This window comes from Chroicocephalus ridibundus, chromosome 8, assembly GCF_963924245.1.
Source record: "Chroicocephalus ridibundus chromosome 8, bChrRid1.1, whole genome shotgun sequence".
Classification (NCBI taxonomy): Eukaryota; Metazoa; Chordata; class Aves; order Charadriiformes; family Laridae; genus Chroicocephalus; species Chroicocephalus ridibundus.
The window spans coordinates 14,794,296-14,805,238 of record NC_086291.1 but is presented as its reverse complement, the minus strand read 5'-3'; positions in this window follow the sequence as shown (position 1 = coordinate 14,805,238).

Here is a 10,943-nt window from a genome sequence, read left to right as displayed (position 1 = left end):
AGATAGACTAGATAGATGCTTCTTGGGGAATTCCATAACAACTTCAAAGTACCTGGATTAATACAGCTGAAGATTTAATTCTCCTAAGGCTTCCTTTATACCAAACAGAGAGATACACCTGTACCACTAAGGAGCAGTACATGGTAACAGTCAGAAAAGATGCTGAATATGATTGTCATAAAAAGAGGTGTATGAACATATATGTGTGCACCCATGTCTGCGTAAATGTAATTCTACAGCAGATCAACATTTTCTGTTGAACTTTAAGACTGGAAGTTCCTTTGAATGCCTTAGTGTAAGGAAAATTTGAAAGTGTGGGTAATACTGACCCTCTTTTGGCTACAACTTAAACCTTCTGTTGGCAAGAAAGATTTGATTTCACTGGTTTGCTAAAGCTTATTTTATATGAGGCTGGAAGTTTATGCCAAAGTCTCAATTTTAATGGGTTATTAATATTGCCAATGCCGTCTCACTCAGAGAGCAAACTGATGGGAGTGCTCCGTCCAGTGAATGCACTGCAGTTAACTCTGTCCCAGAAAGCTACAGTAAAAGGAGAAGTTATTTGGAATGGTGTTCTACAATTTTCAGAGCTGTACTCTAATGTTGCATGCATTTAAAATATTTCCCTCTCTACTCTTCCTGTCCAAAAAGCCTTTGCAATGAATGTGTTGAGAGGGAAATGAGCTGAGTATCGCAACAAATGCAGGATGGAACTGATAAAAGCAGAAAGCATGGTTTGTATTAAAGAATGAAACACTATAAATTCCATTCATGTGTGTTATCTGAAAAGGCAATTTTGCAAGCAGTAAAAATCCAGCACTGAGTATTAAAATATGTCTCTGTGATATGATGCTTCCTCCCCTAGATGAGTCTGTTGCTCCTTCCTTTCTACAGTTTCCCCTTTCCTTTGGAACCATTGAGGGGATGAGGGTCATTTTTTTTGTTTCAGAAAGAGTAGCTTTGTGCTGCCTTTATATAGATTTCCAGACTACACTTTCTGATCCTCTATCACCTTTTACCTCAAGCCTCCCTTTCACTTTTTCACCTCAGCCTGCTGCTTTGCTTTGTGCTTTAGGCCTGTCTCTTTTCTTTCACTCCTCACAGATCTTCCTTCTTTTTTCCTGGTGTCACCACCCCTCTGTCTCCTAATGCTTTCCCACCTCTTTTAATGCAAACGTGCCTGGTTTTGACACACTTGCCATTGCTTCTATCCTCCACATTGCTGATATATGTGTAAAAGACTGTTCTTAATAAATATCATCCATAAGAAAAACCTCAGTTACATAAAACGCTACTTATCTGAAATCTAGTGGACCATTTTTCTGGCACAATGATGGAAAATATGTTTCCTGAGTAAATGGGGCAGGACTTGTATTATTCTTTTCATAGCTGGCATTGAAAACAGAAAAAGATTTGATTCAGTTGGAAGGCAGGTTTTTCACAAGGAAACATAGAATCATAGAATGGTTTGGGTGGAAGAGACCTTAAAGATCTTCTAGTTCCAATCCAGGACACCTCCCACCAGACCAGGCTGCTCGAAGCTCCATCCAACCTGGTATTGAACACTCCCAGGGATGGGGCATCCACAACTTCCCTGGGCAACCTAGGCCGGTGTCTCACCACCCTGACAGTAAAGAATTTCTTCCTAATACCTAATCTAAATCTCTCATCTTTCAGTTTAAAAACATTACCCCTCGTCCTATCACTCCACTCCCTGATAACAAGGCCCTCCCCATCTCTCTTGTAGGCCACCTTTAGGTACTGGAAGGGGCTATAAGGTCTCCCCAGAGCCTTCTCTTCTCCAGGCTGAACAACCCCAACTCCCTCAGCCTGTCCTCATAGGAGAGGTGCTCCACCCCTCTGATCATCTTTGCGGCCCTCCTCTGGACCTGCTCCAACAGATCCATGACCTTCTTTTGCTGAGGACTCCAAAGCTGGAGGCAGTAAACATTTTAAGTCTCCTAGAGTTTGGCAACTAAGTTCTTCAGCAAATGCAATTCTCCTTCCATGAATTTCCAAAACTGAAAGGGGAAAAGATCTCCCATCTGGCTTGGAATTGCACTACAGGCTGCTCTGTTCCCCTTTTCTCCTCTCAAAGGGCTTTTTCATCAATGTAAGCATTTAGGAAGTCCCTAGAAGATCTGTCTTGTAAATAAATGGACCTCAAAAGAAACCCATTTTCATTCCTGTTAGAGTTATAAATGTATTAGGATTGAAGTCTAAAGATCTGAAGGTTGATGAGAGTTAATATTTTAGTTTCTAGATATTTTAGAGACCACCTGGGTATTGTCATAGAACATTCAACCAGCTTTGAAAAAAAATGGTCTGAAGTTTCTCATTTTATGTAAAACTCAGTTCTGTTTTGGCCTGCAAATCCCATGGAATATTGCAGCTAGATCTGGTCCAATACTTTAGCCACCCAGGAAATATGATAATTCTGATGTTTCATGAAATCAGAATGAAGGAAAAATTAAACATATTCCCTTGCATTGGGTTAAATCCTGATTTATTAAATTTCAACTTTTTGTTTTCTTTTCTTGGGAAGGAACATACTTTCTTTATTTTCCACTTCTTCCTATCCTTTGAAAAAAGCATTTCCTGTACACATGCTAATGAAATCATGATATTGCCGCTATAATAATGCATATCAGTACTCCTAGGAATGTTTACTGTAGGTGTCTGTATAATTATTAAAAATCATTCATATACACACAAACATAAAAACATACATATACATATACATACATGTATGTATACAGCTATACTTACTGTATAAGGAGACTTACTCCAAACTTCAGATTACTGAATTTTTAATGGCACTATTTTAAAATAAAAGATAATTAGATGGATGGTCCCTGTTAGTTTGTAAGAAAAAAAAAGAGGCTAACATATCTGTTAAGAATAACAAGTTCCATGATTAGTCTATAGACAAATGTTGTGTTTGGAACAGCCATTAACACATCTTACCATAAAAATATGCAACGTTCCATAAAACTGCTGGTATTCACACATTACTAAAATTATCAAGACTGCAATGACTTGTCCTTTAACTATGGTCTTTGGAGAATTGAGGGTGTTGCAGCAAATTAATAGACTGTTTTCCCTATTCAAGTATCTGTAGCGAAGTCATTATCTAAAGGCTCAAAGTTCCATTGTGTTTAAAATTAAGCAAACTGCAGCTGCTTTGGGAATGAAATTGCAGTACCTATTTTGAAGCATGCAACATAATAGTTTAGGACAGTAGATGGGAATGACTGTCTGTATTTTGAACCACAGATTTAGGCATTAGCACAAAGCAATAACTACCTTCACTATACCCAGGACATTAGGTCTGAAACATTAGAGCTGGTTTTTGTTTAGTAACTTTAAGTAATTACGTTCTTGTTATACATCTTATCTAAAACCAGGATGGTGTTAGTGTCCACTGTGCTACTATATTTGCATGTTTACGGATCCAGAGAGTAAGTAGGGCAATGTGTTGGATTAGCCATATTGCTGTTCACTACCCTTGTAGGTCCTGTATGAAAACTCCAGTAACTCTTAACTTCTGACCTTATGACAGGATCACAGCATGAAGCTCTGTACCTGTAAGACACTGCTTGAATAAAGATTCATGCTGTATTTACAACACAGTTTAAAACCTAGCTCTACCTTGCTTAAAAGACAATTATTGGAGGACAGTAGTCATTACAAACACTAGTCAACAGAATGACAGAAAGTCCCAACTGATGTTCCAACTTTCTGTGGATCTTAAGGGAACTTTTAGGGCTTCTGTGGCCATCTTAATAAGAAACCTAAATGAAACTAGGTACACCACTGAAACAAAATTTTATTTGAGAAAGTGTGTTCGAATCAATTATTTCAATAGCTACAGCTGCTACTGAAATGCACGTCAGTTCCTGATTAGGAATATTTACTGTTGGAGGACATGACATGTGACTCAACACAATACCGAGCCGAAACCTTTGGGGACTTACTCTATGCAATTCATATTATTAAACTATCATTTTCATGTTAAAATAATAGTTAATTTGATTTTTAATCTCAAATGAGCATCAGCTATCATAAATTTCCAGTACATGGCTGCTAAAAAATAGTTCATAGTTACACTGCAGATTAAGGTGGACCTGCATTTGTGGCAGAATATTTTTACTCTAATCTCTGTCCCTACACTTGGGTCTGGTGATGACCTCAGCCTCCTTATGGAGGTAGTCATTCAGAACTGTGGTGCTAGACTCGGTGCCTATAAATAGCTAACTCTATCTTCCCAAGGGAGGGAGACTCCGAAGTAATTTGAGAATCCCACCATTTTCCAGCACAAACATAATTATGAAAGAAAAAGTAGCTGGGGGAAAGGAAACTGATTAATATACTAGTTCATGGAGTAAAATCATAATTACTAGCTAAGAAATAACCAGGTTTTCATTGTTCTAATTTCTGATTACTCCAGACAGTATTAGAGAGAATAGCAAATTAAATTGAGAAACAGCGCCTAATGGCGCAAATGAAGCAAAGAAACATGAGTTACTATACCATACCTAGGAATTCTGCTTGGTTCTGTCACCTCCTTACTGAGCAACCTTCAGCAAATTCTTCAACCTGTGTTGCCCTACAGAGTTGATGGTATCCATCAGACTTTGTAAAGTGAATATTCTGTCATGAAATTCACTCCATACAGGCAAATGCTTGGTTTCTATACAATAAGAGTACCATTTCTTGCCCGTTACGTCCCTCTGACATTAATGAAACAGACTTTTTTCACATGTTGTTCCGAACAAACTCTAAATGGTGCTGTTAATGAGGTAGACAGATATATGGATTTACTCAGAGGAAAAATAGGTGAAGTAATAACCGTGTTCTGAGCTAAGTAACTCCCACAAAAGGGTTTATTAAGCTGGGTTATGGCTCTTACTACGTTAACAGAAAACTCTACTCAGGTTATCAATGCACTGAAATAACTGATGACTGGGATACTTGTGAGAAATAATTGTGTTAAATTATTATGTAAGGAGGTTATAACTAGAAGAAAATCTTTACGTGTTTGGATATAACAAGCTGCGATGGCTATATTTGCTTTGATTAGAGTATAAAGGACGGTGACCAGTGAATCACAGCGCGTGGTTGCACAGAGTGGTTCAATACTTTGAAACTACCATACAGCTTTGTCTGTAATTGGGTAGGTTTACTTACCATAAATTTGGCCGCTCCTGACTCCTTCTAGTGCGATAACATTATGCCATTCTTTGCATATAGACCTGGAGACATTTTTGGTAGTGAAATAAACAGTGTTTGGTTGACTTGCTTACCCAAATGTTGAGAAAAGTTTGTTATATTTATACGTACATTTTTTTTCAAGCAGGCTGCACTTTCCCCCTGATCAGTGAGCGGGTGGTTTTGCGAGATTCCCAGCATTACAGTCCTACAACTGCATCGTGGGGAGGAGGGTGGGGATGGCCAGAGCAACCCTGGCTCTGCAGGCAGAGCAGGTGGCTGTGACACAACTCAGAGAAACACTGATACCGCCCAGGCTTACTCATTAGGGATATAGTGACTCACACCTGAAGCTAGAGGCTGCCCAAAGCACACTTTGCCGTTCAGTAGGCTGCAAGACCATGACAAGCAAACCTGATCTATGTCTGAATGGGATATCTACCCCATAGCCTCGGTTTAAAACAGGATGCAGAGAAAACCAGTCTGTTTTCTGTGCTGCTCCTTCAGTTCCTCGAGGTCTGACAAATTCCTCAATTTATCTGGAAAGTTGCATGCTTCCAATGTTTTTAACAAATTTCATTTACTTTCAAATTTGCTTAGCTATTGCTCTTTTCCTTTTTAGCTACTTTAACATCCATCTTCCATTAAAATGTAACTTCTTTCTTGTACTGATTTTCAATGGCTAAAATTTCCATATTTTCTCTTTCTACTGTAAATCAGTTAACATCTTTTAAAATGACAATGTGTCTTCTTGGTCTCTGTGTGTTGTTTATTGATCCTCTGTCTTTTCCTCTGCATGCCCGAACCATGACAGTGAGATCTCACTCTTTCACAGTCTCAATCTTTCCAAAGACCCATTCTTTCAAGATCACCTGCTGTAATTGCAACCACAGTCACACAGTCCCAATAGGAAGCCCTAAAGAGAGTAGTCCACTTGACCAGAACCCAGAAATAGTAGATATCTTACCAGTTTATTATCTCTCTTGTCAATAGACAAACAATATTTAGACTTTGGAAAGAGAATCAGGTTGGAAAATGTGATATTACTGGTTTACTAGGGTATGACAAACTCACATTTTCTTTGCTGTAAGTTAGCAGGCATTGGGCTGAACTTGGTTTTCTTATTTTTTTCACTGATGACCTAAGCAAGGAGAAAACTTCAAGAACAAAACTTAAAAACAACAACATGCTTTGCCTTATTCTTTCATATTAAGCCCCAAACTTTTTAAATAATTGGGAGCTGGGGAGCTGAAACACAAATTCAGATAAGGACATTTATGTTCCAAGTTTGTGTTGTCTTCTCTTGTCTTTCCTCTTTTCATTACACGACTTCCTAGTTCCCCTTGCACCAAGCCTTGTTGTTGTACATTTAAAGTGACTTTAAACAGAACATATTCAACATACTGCATAAAATTTTACAACTTACACATTCCCATTTATATCTAAAATTGATTTCCTTCAGGCTGGACATACTGAGCCTCTTGACACTTTTTAAAGGAATATCAACTTTGGCATTAAGTATGTGGCCTGTGATACAGTCAAAGATAAATGTATAGAATACAGGAGGGTGTGTCCTATGTACTTACTTAATGATCTTAAACAAAGCATTAAGAGATTCCATGTGAGAAAGAGGAAAGGGAAGAGCATGTTTGGAAGAAAAGAATGTCCTCTGTGATAAATTATGTCTATTTTTTGCATGGTATTCTATGTTCTCTATCTGAGATCATTCTCCAAAAAAAACCAATGTCAAAACAGCCCCAGTCCAAAGAATCAAAATATGCTAAAACTTACTTGCAAAGACAGAGTTCATGAAATGACTGTGCTTCATGCTCTGCTTTTAGTAAAGAAAGAAGATAAGTTTCTTGAATTGGTTACTTGTGGTGTACCTCCCACACTGTACTGTGGGAATTATACCAGATAACTAGAATTTTCTTTGAGTAGTCCATCACAATTTCTACTGGCACTGTAGCCTGGAGTCTGAAAAAAAGTAGCTCTTTTGAAGATTGAGTAAGAATTTCATACTAAATGACATATAATATCTTTGGAGTCCTTATTTTATCATATAATGATATTCCATCCAGCATCAATCTAGAGTCACCTATAATGTATTTCAAAGAATGAAACTGAAATGACATTGCAGTGGGGAACTATGATTCGCTCTCATAGGCAGGGCATTCATGTCTGGTCCGCAGTAACTGCCTGCTGGTATTTTTTATAGAACAGGTTGGAAATAGACTATGGACTACATAAAAAAAAAAAAAAAAACCACACAAAAAATTGAGCTAAAGTCTGCCAAGTGATTATTCATAGCATTTACTTGTCTTCTCAGACAGGGCGGAACACGAGGTGGCCTTGGGAAACCTGTGATGATTCTGCCTATTTCTTGTTCTTTCATCCAGTCAGTCATCTAGAAGGACAATTTACGAGCAGATGTTGGCAGATTCTTGCAAATTAGTAGAATCACATATGAATGTTATTTTTTTTCTTCTAACTTTGAACTGAAGAATTGAAAATAAATGTTTCAACTTTATACTTTTTGATTGACTTCATTATGTGGACTCTCAGCAAGATTAACCATGTATGCAAGATTTTGCAGGATTGGATTTGTGTCCAGTGCGTTTGCATGTCACATTTTGAATCTCATCCTAACACACCTTCCACAAATAAAACACTGCTATTATACATATAGTGGTGTACTTGTAAAAATCCAATCTAATGGGTGACTCCTGAACGACTGATCCTTTTGTATCACCACATTTTGTTACGGCTCTGTTGTGGGTTAAACCACTTAGGAGTTTACCACTGCGGTGGGAACACCTGCTAGCAAAAGAGTTTAACTGCAAGCTCTTCCATTGCTCAGTTCAGCTAACAAGCTGCTTTTAAATGGCCTTCAGACAGCAGCGTAACACTAGTGGGGTTTTTTCTGTTCCTCCTCTTGGGACATATAGCGGAGAGCTATTCATCAGTATTCAACAGAATTTCACCCTGTTGATGCCTGCTGTGAAAGCCAGGGGAACTTAGAGGAATGTATCTTATGGTTTCTCTTTTTTAAAAAAAAATCTAATACAATTATCAGAGACATACATTCTCAGAGAAATAAATAAGACCTGCCATGACATAAATCTCTATTTTAACTCCCAGATTTGTCAGTTAATATCTTGTGTATTTTTAGAGTGCACATCAGGATATTGCAGTTAGCTAACTTTATTAATAACATGCATAACTGCAAAGAATCAAATCCTTATTTTTAACTGTAATTTTAAATCTATTTGTTCATCATGAGACTTCTTTTAAACTATGGTCTATTTTTTTACTATACTGAATACACAAGCAGAAGATACAAATGTTGCAGCCAGTAATAAACCACTTGTTTACAAGGAATTCTGAAAAGTAAACTGCATTTCTGAACTTTAATGTCTCTAAAATGACTCCACTTAGACATGTGTAAGTGTGATTCATGCTTCAAGACTGCTCACCTCACACAGAGTGATGTACTGTCACTATTTCATTCATTTTAAACGGAGTATCCATAAGGGTTTAGAGAGTAGACATCACCATAAATCAATGTTATTGGACTATATTTTCAAACAAAACATTTTACAGACATAGACATCCCACATTCCATACTGATCGTGAAACACTTGCGTGAAGGTCAGCTAAAGTCAGCAACAACTTATGGATTCATTTTCAGGAGGAATAAAAGATGCCCATGTATTTTTTCTGAGTACATTAAAAGTAGCTTAAATCTATGCAAGGTTTCTGTGTAGAATTCCTAATGGTCATAAGAGCTTTGTAAGGGCTGTAAAAGAAACAACATTAAGGAGAACATGTAAGCACTTGAGGTTGTCTTTTCTGATGAAACTCAGAAGGGACTCAGACACTATGCTGGATAACATCACCACTTTGGAAAGCGTGTAGAAATATTAATAGCAGTAAAATTTACTCCAGTGTGAACTTTGATTCATTTAAAGACACTTATAAAATATGTTTCCTAGAAACATAAAGAAAATCCGATTAACTTAAATATGTGGTACCCTATTACATCAGTGATTCCTTTGTATATAAAAAGCAGGGCTGTGTTGTCAGACTTGGGAACTCTTTCACGCTTCTGCAACATAGTGTGCTCTGGCTGTGTCTGCCTTCGTGTTAAATTGCGAGGTACCCCTGCTGCTCAGGTTGCATAGGAAGGGTCTGTGGATCAGGACGATAACCAGCCTCTGGGGACTGCATTGTGCTGCACGGCATGCCAGCCTGCATTCCGCCCTGCCAATGGTCTTTTTTGGTCTTTTTTTTTTTTTTTTTTTTTTCTGGTAAAGATACCTGGGGAGGTGGGGATGGATCTGTCTCTCTCTGTACTGGGCTAGATCAAAAGCAGGCTGTTGTCTGCTTGCCTACTTTTTTCTCAAGATTGGCAGGGACTAATGAAGAGATGAACAAGCTGATGTGAGTTTAGCTATTTCAGACAAGTTACCGAGTCACCCTTGAGTAGTCCCCATTATTATTTAGCAGAACCTTTCTGGTTGTGCTGAAGTCTGGCAACTCCTGTCTTGGTCTACATTGAGGAATGAAACAGAACTTCTGCTGTGAATGTAGAATGTCTAATGTAGAAATTTGCTGGACCAAAATCCAATTGTTTTTCAAGTTTTAATGGTGCTTTGGCCTGGTGTTTCTCATTGGGGTACTCTGAAGACTGAAGTTGCTAAAATAAGGGCAATAAGGTCTTTACATTAAAAAAAAATCTTAACGTACTCAGATACTTCTAAAGAAATCCTAGACCAGTAAATGTGCATATTTCTACAGCTTGAACTAAAAGACCTACTCTTATGGCTAGTGAATATATTGATTTTGTCATTAGAGGCTGCAAGAAGGTTACATAATGAGCAGATTTAGTGAGACTCTGGGTTTGTATGAGAGGCACAAGGGAAACCAAACATGTCTCTTTAAAAAGGGCAAGGATTCACTTGTGTAAAAATATCATGATGTATACAGAGCCATTAATACAGGAAATCTTAAAAATATGCTGACCAGATTTTTTTTTTTATTTTTAAAGTGGTACCTCAGCACCTCAAAGGGCATTTCTTGAATGATCCTCTTTAGACATTGAAGGCTTTTTAAAGTAACAAGTAGGATAGTTTTAAACCGCACTGCTAGGGATCAGATCTTGGCAGATCAGTAAGTATGCTGTTTTAACAATCTTTAATATGTATTTATTGCACATTTTAATCTATACACACAGTCTGGAAACAGATTGGAGAACACAGAGTCTGCTTTTCTTCTACTAAAGAACTTTGATCCATCTTTACAGAGCTGAGTACAGATATTTATGCCAGAACAGAACTTAGGAACAACCTTGGGTAATAAAAGCTGTTTCATTGGGAGAATCCTCAGCTGTCTAGTTAATTTGGTTTTCCCAGAGCAGAGGTCAGGATCTGTCCTTTATAATTAGGCAAAAGAAAAATGTCTACTTGTGTGTAACAACTAATAGTAAAACTTCTTGAAAAGCTCTCAGGTCAGACAGTCATCTCTGAGCCATGAGAACATGAAAAGTCTAACAATACCTTCTCTATCTTTGCATTTTGAACCCAAAATTATTTGCTAGGTTATCTTGTAACATTAAAAAACAAAACAAAACAAAACAAAACAAAACGAAACAAAACAAAAAACACAAACCAAATTACTGCATAATAATAGTTTTTAAAAAAGCATTTACTATAAGATTAAAAGACTCTTCT